Here is a 9,867-nt window from a genome sequence, read left to right on the forward strand (position 1 = left end):
ACATGCTCTCCCCACCACACTAGTCTGAAGTCCTTCAAAATCCTAAGTCAAGCTTTCCTCCCTTAATAAGATTATCTGCCAGGCATTATGGCCACAGGGACATAAAATAACCAGTAAAATTGTCTGTGCAACGGGCTACAATGCTGGCCAAACAGAACTGTGTTGGCAGGGGAGGAATTAAGAGCTCATGGTGTCCTGCACACTGCTGTTCTTGGCATGACACTTGACATTGATGAGCCATCTTGTTACAAGAGCTGAGAATGAGCCCAGCACTGAGGGCATTGGGGAAGGGGAACTCCGGCTCTTCAGGCAGTCCTACATGTATTTTGTGCATCTGTGATGGCCAATCATCATGTCAACGTGACTGGGCTTAGAACCACCTAAGGAACATTTCTTGGAGTGTTTGTGAGAGTGTTTCCAGAGATGTTTGCTAGAGGACGGAAGACTCCCTCTGATTAATGGGATGGGGTCCAGGAATGAAGAAGGATGAGAAGGTTAGTTGAGCAACAACAGTTACCACTCCTGAAGTCAGACTCTAAGTGATGAATGGCCGCCAGCTTCTGCTGTCATGCCTTCCTTCCTGGGAACCAAGAACCACCATCCCTTAAGCGGCTTCTTGTCAGGCATTTGGTCAAAGCAATGATAAACAACTACTAATATAATATGTTTATTTTACATTTTCTCCATCTTACAGTGCATTATAAAAACAGTAAAATTTCCACTGGACCCAAACCCAGAGGTGAGACGTTTTCTAATCTTGTAGAAAGTCATTCATCTGTCTATGTATTTTTTGCAATTTATTTTGCTGATTATTTTTGTTTTCCAAGCTTGGTTTTATTTGCTGTTTATCCATATAATGTGATATCTACACTCTACAACAGCTCCCTTTAGAAAAATCAGAAGAAATTGATATATTATCAATGCCATTTTGGTAAAAATAACCATTGATACAGTGTAAACGTTAGTACATATTCAATACTTATCCAAACAAATTGTGACATGTTAATAAGCAGCTGAAGTGAAGGCACTGAGTCTGGCACGAGGACTTACTGCTATGGTGAAACAATGCGCAACATTGTGTTTACAGGGACTTTTTCTTCATCTTCTTCATCTCCTGTTGTTTGTTCCCACTTTACCCAGCAGCAATTCCCTTATGCGCTTAACAGATGATACATTTTCCTATATTTCTAAGCTACTCAGGCATCCTCCAATTTTACTCATATTTACACATGCCATTGCTCTGGTGGTGATAATATGAGTTATTTTCTGCCTTTTCTGTAAGCTTTTTTTCTTTTGTGAGTCAATGTTAGGCCTCACTTCGTTCATTCTTTTCTTTAATAAATATCCATAGCTACCTGCTAAAGTCCAAAAGAGCCTAAGTGCTAGATTATTTAATCTCGTAACTAAACTAGGAAAAGGAAGAGACGGGAAGATAGAAGAGTCTAGAAAATAAAGATTGCCTTGACTATAAATGATTAACAGAGTTTCTCGTTCACTCATTTGCTATAAAACATGTCAGTGAATCACCTGAAGTTATTTAAAAGCCTAAGTCTTTAGCCACGTAATAGTAACAACATTTTCCTGCTTTAATACCCTGAAAGCAAAACTGCAAACTTGGGCCAGGCCTGTATACAGTGGCATAGCCCTTGCCTAGCACACCCTAAGTCCTGGGTTCAAGCCTCAGCATCATTAAATGGACTGAACAAGGGAAGGAAGAACAGACATCAAAGCCTTATATATCATCCCTTTTGTACTTCCTTTGTAAAATGAAATATTAAGTACCAGCCTCCTGGGTCTAGACCAAAAACTATATACTGGAATTCAAATGGAGACATAAAGACAGCATTATCATAGAACACAATAATCTTATGTCTTATTATATATGTGAAACATGCTGTCTGTATTAGATGTGGTGGGCACTATTGTGTCTCATTTCCATGTCAGTCCCTTAGTCCTCATGACATCTGATGAAGTAAGCAGGATTATTCTTATTTCCCAGACAACATTTAGATGCTTACTCTAGGCATTTCTTGTAAGAGATAAAAATAGTTTTCTAGAAATTTCAGACATCAAGGACAGTAATTACAGAAAAAAATACCAAAATTATCCCTTACACAGCAAAAATCATTTTGTTTGTTTAGTAACATAAAGTGTATCCCACACATTTATGCTCCCCAATTAAATTTCATCAAAATTATGATTTATTCAGACAATAATTACATGAGGAAGCACTGACTTTGCCTCTGCCTGTTTTTAGTTTTATTGTGAAGTGAGATGTGAGCCCAGGAACATTTGGGTCTTTCAGGTACCCAGCATGGCACAGCCTTCACTTCCCACAGACTGGATAATTCCATCAGATAGAAGGCAGAGGTGGCACAGAGGCTACCATGTACCTACAGTCCAGTCACAGGAAACTCATGTTTTTCAGTAAAGGAGGGAATATGGGATGCTGAGGCTAAGTTTCCTTCCTGAGGAATGGTTCTCTAACCTGCCACAGCTGACAGACACTGAGCATGCCTTCTATAGAGGAGACTTGGAAAGGAGGCAGGAATAGCTGCTTCACAGCCGAGACCATTTGAGGTAGGCATCTGGTTCTGTCTGTCAGTAGCAGGTTACTGTCGCAAGCCATCAGCTACTCCAGTCATGTGAGATCAGCCTTCATGTTTTAATCTAATAAGATCCAAGCAAATCAGTTGAAATCACCCACTGACCAAGTACCAGTTCTTGGTTCTTCAGAGTTGGGAATACCCAGGCCTAAGCCAATGTGTCTGATAATGTCCCAGGTCTGTTCAGGGAGGCCTGAATAGGGGACTGAGGAAAGGAGCATCCTGGGAATGAGGGAAGGGCATGAGAACTAGAGTTGTTGCAGCTCTGTTGAAACTATGAGGAGTGACAGCTGAGACTCAGACTAATGCATAGATGTCACACTTGAGGCTACATATTGTTGCTACCATCTCCGACCAGCAGAAAAGAAGCGACGAAACCAATGTCCTTCTCAAGGCAGTTTATTCAAGAACTTCACAAATGTGTAAGAAAAAGAATGCCCCATGTCTCTCGGCCATCCCCCTTTATCCCCTCCAGTCCACTCCCCCTCACCCCAGTCTACGTAGGCACGGTTCATTGGCTCAGGACTACATTTGTCACATCATCCGCTCTTATGTCGTAGTGCATCTGCTCAATGCAGCTCAAGGTACGTGGCTATCTTGAGGGATATGAGGAAGCCAGGTGCCAGTCATAAGACTTGTCAGTAGTCCTGGGCGCCATCTTGGGGCTGCGGCCATTCCTGCTCCTCACATCTCCCCTTATTTTTTAAATTGGCAGAGAGAATGCCTGTCTTAGGTTGCCCCCTGCAACAACGCTCCTTTCCCGTCATTGGGAGACAGACAGCAGTAGTCTAATCCCTGTCTTAGGTTGGTAACACATCTAGGGAGTCTTACCCATCATTGACTACTTCCCTAGCATGCCAAGCCACACTTGAGGAGATTGTCCCATCTCCACAGCTGCAAAGGCTTGTATCAACAGAGCTTGAGCCCTGCGATGGCGATGTTGCATGCGGCAGATGCACCAAAAGGCCAGGGCACTGATGAGCATGCAGCACAGTGCCAATCCACCAATACCAGCCCATTCCTTTAGGTGTGACATAGAGGTGGCAATCCAATTTGCAAGTTCTCCAGCCATGGATACCTCCACCCGAATGGAATTGATATGGACTATGCCAAAATCTCTTTTGGGTCTAAACGAGGTCATAACCAAAGAGGCCTGCATGGGCCATGGTAACAATCTAGGCATTCTGGTCACAATAGGTAAAGAAAACATAGAAGCATTCCAACACATACGATAAAACAACTATCCTCCTTTCATTCTACAACATCATCAAAATAACTACCATTTTAAACTAAAAATTCAAAAGGAGGCCAAACGCATACAGGCGTGGCTTTAAAGAATACATTCTTCCCATAAGCAAATTGAATAACAGAAGACTCAAATAATACAGATCCATTCCAATAAAAGCTAGCATTTCCCCACGCCCCACCCATCAACATACTCAAAGAAGAAAGATCTGTACAACTCCCAATTTATCCCACACAACAGCCAAACATTAAAGGGATTGCTTGCCCCTCTCTGGGCTTGATTTTGATACATCCAATTAAACCCTGAAAACGTTTGATTATGACTGGTACTAATATAAGGGGAAAAGGTAAAATATTTTTTCACGGCCCACACAGCTTTCCTGAACTGGCAGCCGGTCCATGGGGGCAGCGAATCTCGAATACCCCTACAAAAGGGGACCCATCGTAGATCTTCAGTTATCACTGCAGACAGCATCATCACCCCCAGGTGCAGCTTCATCAAGACACCTCTGTCCATCTTGAACTACCATTGTCAATCGCTCCGGAACCCACAGCGGCTGGCGATGATTCTGTGGAAACACACAAACAGATGCTTTTGCCCAGACAAACACAGGATCGGGCCCATGCCATTGTCCACTAAGAACATCCTTCGACGTGACTGTGCCTTTGTAGGATGCCTCAGGATTGGCAAACTGTTCTGCAGCAGTCAAATCATTTTTATCTTTTTTTTTTTTTTTCAAAAAATTCAAGGTAAAGAGAGCAATGGCTAATCTCTCCCTAGGAGTAGCACCAGAGGCTACTCCCCCTTTCTGTTTTATTAGACACTCTTTCAGAGTGTGATGGGCTCTTTCAATGATGCCCTGGCCCTGAGGATTGTAGGGTATACTGTGCACCAAGCGGACACCCATCATTTTACAAAAGGAAACAAAAGACGCTGAAGTATAAGCAGGTCCATTATCAGTCTTAAGCTCTCTGGGCTGACCCCATGCACCCCATGCCTCAAAGCAATGGGCAATGACATGGTGTGCCTTTTCACCAGTATGCAGGGAGGCAAACAACACCCCAGAGGTTGTATCTACAGAAACATGAACAAATTGCAGTTTACCAAATTCTGAAAAATGAGTCATGTCCATTTGCCAAATGTGGAGGGAAACAGGTCGCGAGGGTTTACTTCCACACTTGCCTGAGGCAATAGGGGGGCACAGGCTTTGCAAGCCGTAACAATATCCCTTGCCTCTGCTCTAGTAATATGAAATGGAGAAGAAAGTGTTTTGGAACTCACATGAAACTGTGAATGAAATTCACAAGCCAGTTCTACAGGTGTTTGAATCAAAAAGGCAGAAGCAGCTCTAGCGGCTTTATCAACCAAATCATTGCCCTCTGCTAAAGGGCCAGGCAAACCTGTATGAGCTCCAATGTGTTGGACAAAAAATGGAGAACTTCTATTTAAAATTAAGGATTGCAATTTATCTAACAAATCCCCTATAGTGGATCAAAAACTCACCTTCCCCACCACTTCCAGCACTGCTAATGATTTAACCACATACTGACTATCTGAAATTAAGTTAAAAGATTCAGAATACAATTCAAAAACTTTTCTAACAATCTGCAACTCAATAACTTGGGGAGAAGCAGGGGGAAACTGTAAAGTTACTGGGGTGGAGCTATGGACCAAATATGCTACGCAGCCTGTCTTAGACCCATCTGTAAAAATTAAAGGGGCATCAGGCAATGGCACTCGAGAAGTAATTCGTGGAAAAACAACTGGATGAGCTTTAATCGGCTGCAAAATGGGATCCTTAGGGAAATGATTATCCATCTTTCCCATAAAGCTACATCTCAAATTGCCCAATCATCAACAGTAGCTGATAATACTTCTATTTGCTTCATATTATATGGAACAATCAATTCCTGAGGGGGAATGCCAAAATATTGAATACATTGTTGTAGGTCAATTAAGGCCAATTGTGCTACCGAGGCAGGGTAATAAGACAAGATTTTTGTGGGTGAAATCTTGGGATGTATCCATAGCAAAGGGGCGCCCTGCCAGAGGACTCCAGTAGGCTGGGTCTCCGAGGGCAGGATGCACAAAATAATAGGACTGAACAGATCTCTTCTCTTTAATGCTGCTGTTTGAATATCCTTTTCGACCAAACTTAATGTTACGCAGGCAGAATCAGTAAGCTGCTGGGGAGAATTTAATTCTATATCTCCCAGTAAAATATCATATAATAAATGTAATTGTTTGTTGGTTAGGCCCAAATAGGGACGTACCTACTGTATATCCCCAATAGCTTTTGAAAATCATTCAATGTCCTCAAATTATCCGTCCGAATCTGAATTTTCTGGGGAAATACTCGACTATCATAAATTTTTGTTTCTAAATAATTCACCACTTTTCCTTTCTGAACCTTTCCAGGGCTACAACCAATTGCTTTTCTTTTAATTTTTGGATCACTACACTATATGCGTGTGTAACTTTAATTGTCTCACTCTGAGAACCTCAATAGTCCCTAATCCGGAAACCTAATTGTCTCTAACCGAGAATTTGAATCATCCCACTTACCTGGGAGCTTTCCAGCCGGCTACCCTGACTGCCGAGAGTTCTGGACTCCTCATGTCCCCTTACGGGTTCCACCACTTGTCGCTGCAGAAAAGAAGCGACGAAACCAACTCCTTCTCAAGGCAGTTTATTCAGGAACTTCACAAATGTGTAAGAAAAAGAACGTCCCAACCTCTCTCAGCCATCCACCTTTATCCCCTCCAGTCTACTCCTCCTGACCCCAGTCCACATAGGCACAGTTCATTGGCTCAGGACTACATTTGTCACATCATCCGATCTTACGACGTGGTGCATCTGTGCAATGCAGTTCAAAGTACGTGGCTATCTTGAGGGATATGAGGAAGCCAGGTGCCAGTCATAAGACTTGTCAGTAGTCCCGGGCGCCATCTTGGGGCCACGGCCACACCCGCTCCTCACAACATGTACTATTTACTTTCACATGGCTGTGACTTGAACAGCAGGCAGACATAACTTGAGAGAAGAAACCCTTTTTTCAGCTCATATTCTGGGAATTTCAGTCCATCCTAGGGAGGAAGGCATGACATGGTGTCAGGAGCACAAGGGCACCAATGTTTATGTGACAATGGGTAAGGAAATGAACAGACAATACTTTAACTAGAAAGCACACTTTGCATAAAACTGCTAATGATCCTCTGAGTTGTTGGAAAAATATCTTTGATAGACGAGGCCAACACAGGGCTACCACAACCTCTTGGTCTAAATGAAGCCTAGCACATGGATCTCTATATAATGAAGCAGCACAAAATAAGGAATATCCCACAGCCATGGGCAGAGCCAAGCATACTTCAGAATACAAGTCAAACCACAATCAAACTTCCTAAAAGTCAATTTGGCTTTGACCTTTTCATATTCTTGAGCCAGTAAATTTCCACTACTTCAAAAGGTCATTCTGAGGAGTCCACAGGGGTGGCTTGGCGGGGGGGGGGAGGGTATCTTGAGCCTGGTTCCTCGTTTGATCTTCAGCTCAGGAACAAAAGGGGTAAAAATTCCATCTTGAGTCAGGATTTCTATTTGCAACTGAAAGTGCCTTTGTTGACACTGATTGCAGAGCCAGGCAGCAGAAGGATCCTGAAATGCAGGAGTGGGTTACACCTGGAGATGGTCAGCCATGATTTGGTTTTTATTAATGTTTAATTAAGAGTTTCCTGGTGTCCTTTACACCTCCCCCACAAATCTCATCCCTTTGATGTGGTCTCCACAACTTTGGGGTCCTTTTTGTTCATCCTTGGTGATCTGGCTAGATGCTTTTTTTGTAGGTTTTTAAGTTGCCTTTGAGGACACTGTAGGGCTCGACCTTGCCAACTTGGCACTCTACTGCCTGCTCTGCACTTGCAGTCAGGGTGTCCACCTGCCAGGATCCTCTGTTTAAAGAGCATCCAGGTCTGAGGACAACTATCTTTTACTCAGATGTTCTTTTCTTTCTTTTCTTTTCTTCTCCCCTGCCAGCAGCATGCACTTGTTGGAATTTGCTTTTCCAGAACTGATTATTTTTTCCTCATCAGCTTCTTTCTTTTTCCTTAGCAAAGAAATGCTATACTTAAACAAAATATTATGACTTTCACAGAAGGTTCAGTTTCCTTAGCTCTTCCCCAGTCCTACCACCATTAAAAACAGAATTAAAAGGGATCTTTGCCTGATGACACATTTTGCAGCAAGCCATCTGCCTCCAGTGCCCCTTAAAATCCATTTCACAGTTTGTGCTTGGACCACTTCTCTCTAGCAAATGTCAAAGTAGCAGGAAACCTATCTCATCACACATTAAGGTGTTACAGTGTATGTGCTCATGTAGTTCTGTGGGGAAATACATGAAAATAAACTAAAAATGCATTTATAGCATTTACTTATCTTAAAGACATTATAATAACACATGTTAGAAATAAAAAGTGATACTCTCAAGAACTCACAGCAGTGTAGTCACCTATGTGAGATCTATATAGGGACAACACCAGCAGTGTAGTCATCTATGTGAGATCTATATAGGGACAACACCAGGAGACATGAGGTGGGGAGGGAGAAAGAGAGAGAGAGAGAGAGAGAGAGAGACAGAGAGAGAGAGAGAGAGACCCGTCCCCCCGTCCCCCATGATGCTGCACTCCTAGATGCAGAACTGAGGTCCTTCTAAATTGTTTTTAAAAGTTTTAAATTAAAATAATTAGAAAGATAGAACACGAAATTATCATAATTCCAGGAGCAAAGGTGATTTTATGATTTGTGATGTCAACCTGTACATATACACACCTATGAAAGTCACTGTTCATAGTCAAGGGGGTCTTGAGATTTGCTTTGGCTGACATAACGCAGCAGCAGCAGCGTATATGGCATCCTTTAAGAACTGGTCCATGCTGCTGTTTGATCCATGGGAAACTAGCTCAAGCTCCACATGTCCAGGCTGGCTGACTAGAGGATGAAAGACTTGATGGATCAGGTTCAGGTTAGCACAGATATCATGGTTGAGATAACATTAAAGCCTAGCAGAAAACAAAACAAAAGAAGCAGAAATGGAGCCAACCTACAAATGAGAGTAGATTCAAGCAAGTGGAATCCAGGCCCAGTTGTTGGCCGGCAGAATCACAACTTCAAGGAATGGCTGTTAGTGGTGGCTTAAGCAGCAAGAGCTAACTGATACAAAACATTTTAATCTAGGAGGATAGCACTATCATGGTTAGCATTGAACACTGGTGTCTGCTGGTAGCTGTGCTTTGGATCCATTAGGACATGTTAACTAACTAGAAGGAATAGGTTGCTGAGTGGGGCTTTGGAAGTTTTCTCCAATACTGTTCAAGTCCAGGCTCTCTTCTTCCTGTTTGATGCTGTGATCTGACCAGCTGCCTCAAGCTCCCACCAGCACCAGCTAAGCTGATCCTGCTTCCAAGCCTTCCTTGGCACATTGAACTGCATTTCCCCCAAACTGAACCAAGATAAATCTTCCCTCTTACGTTGTTTCTGCCAGGTATTTTGCCACAGAAATAAAATAACTAATGCAGTAAGGGTAGAGACTGCTGGGAATGAGAGCAGCTTGGATGAGATGATATGCAATAAGACAGAAAGAGTCCAAAATGGCAGGTGAATCAATGACGATTCTTGGTTGGGAGAATGGCCAGAGCCAAGGGCAGTCACAGAATAAGGCTTTCTTTGGTTCTGCCCACAATCCAAGAATTGTTAATAAATATTTCCCACTTGTGTTTGTGTTTGGCAAGTGTCACTTTGGGGAAAAAGAAGTAGAAAGGAGCTATGTAATAGATTTAAGATCACATGAGCAGTGAAGGATAACATATTGCCACTTGCAAGGTGGTGAGGCAGGGAGAGTTGAAAACATCACTGATCAGCATTGTGAGGTCATATGGGAGTTCAGGGTTCCTGGAAGCCACCGGTACCAGGCTTTGCGGTTAAATCCAATTTTATAAAAATTCTACTGAAGAAAATCACCAGAGC

This window comes from Mus musculus, chromosome 18 (assembly GCF_000001635.26).
Source record: "Mus musculus strain C57BL/6J chromosome 18, GRCm38.p6 C57BL/6J".
Classification (NCBI taxonomy): Eukaryota; Metazoa; Chordata; class Mammalia; order Rodentia; family Muridae; genus Mus; species Mus musculus.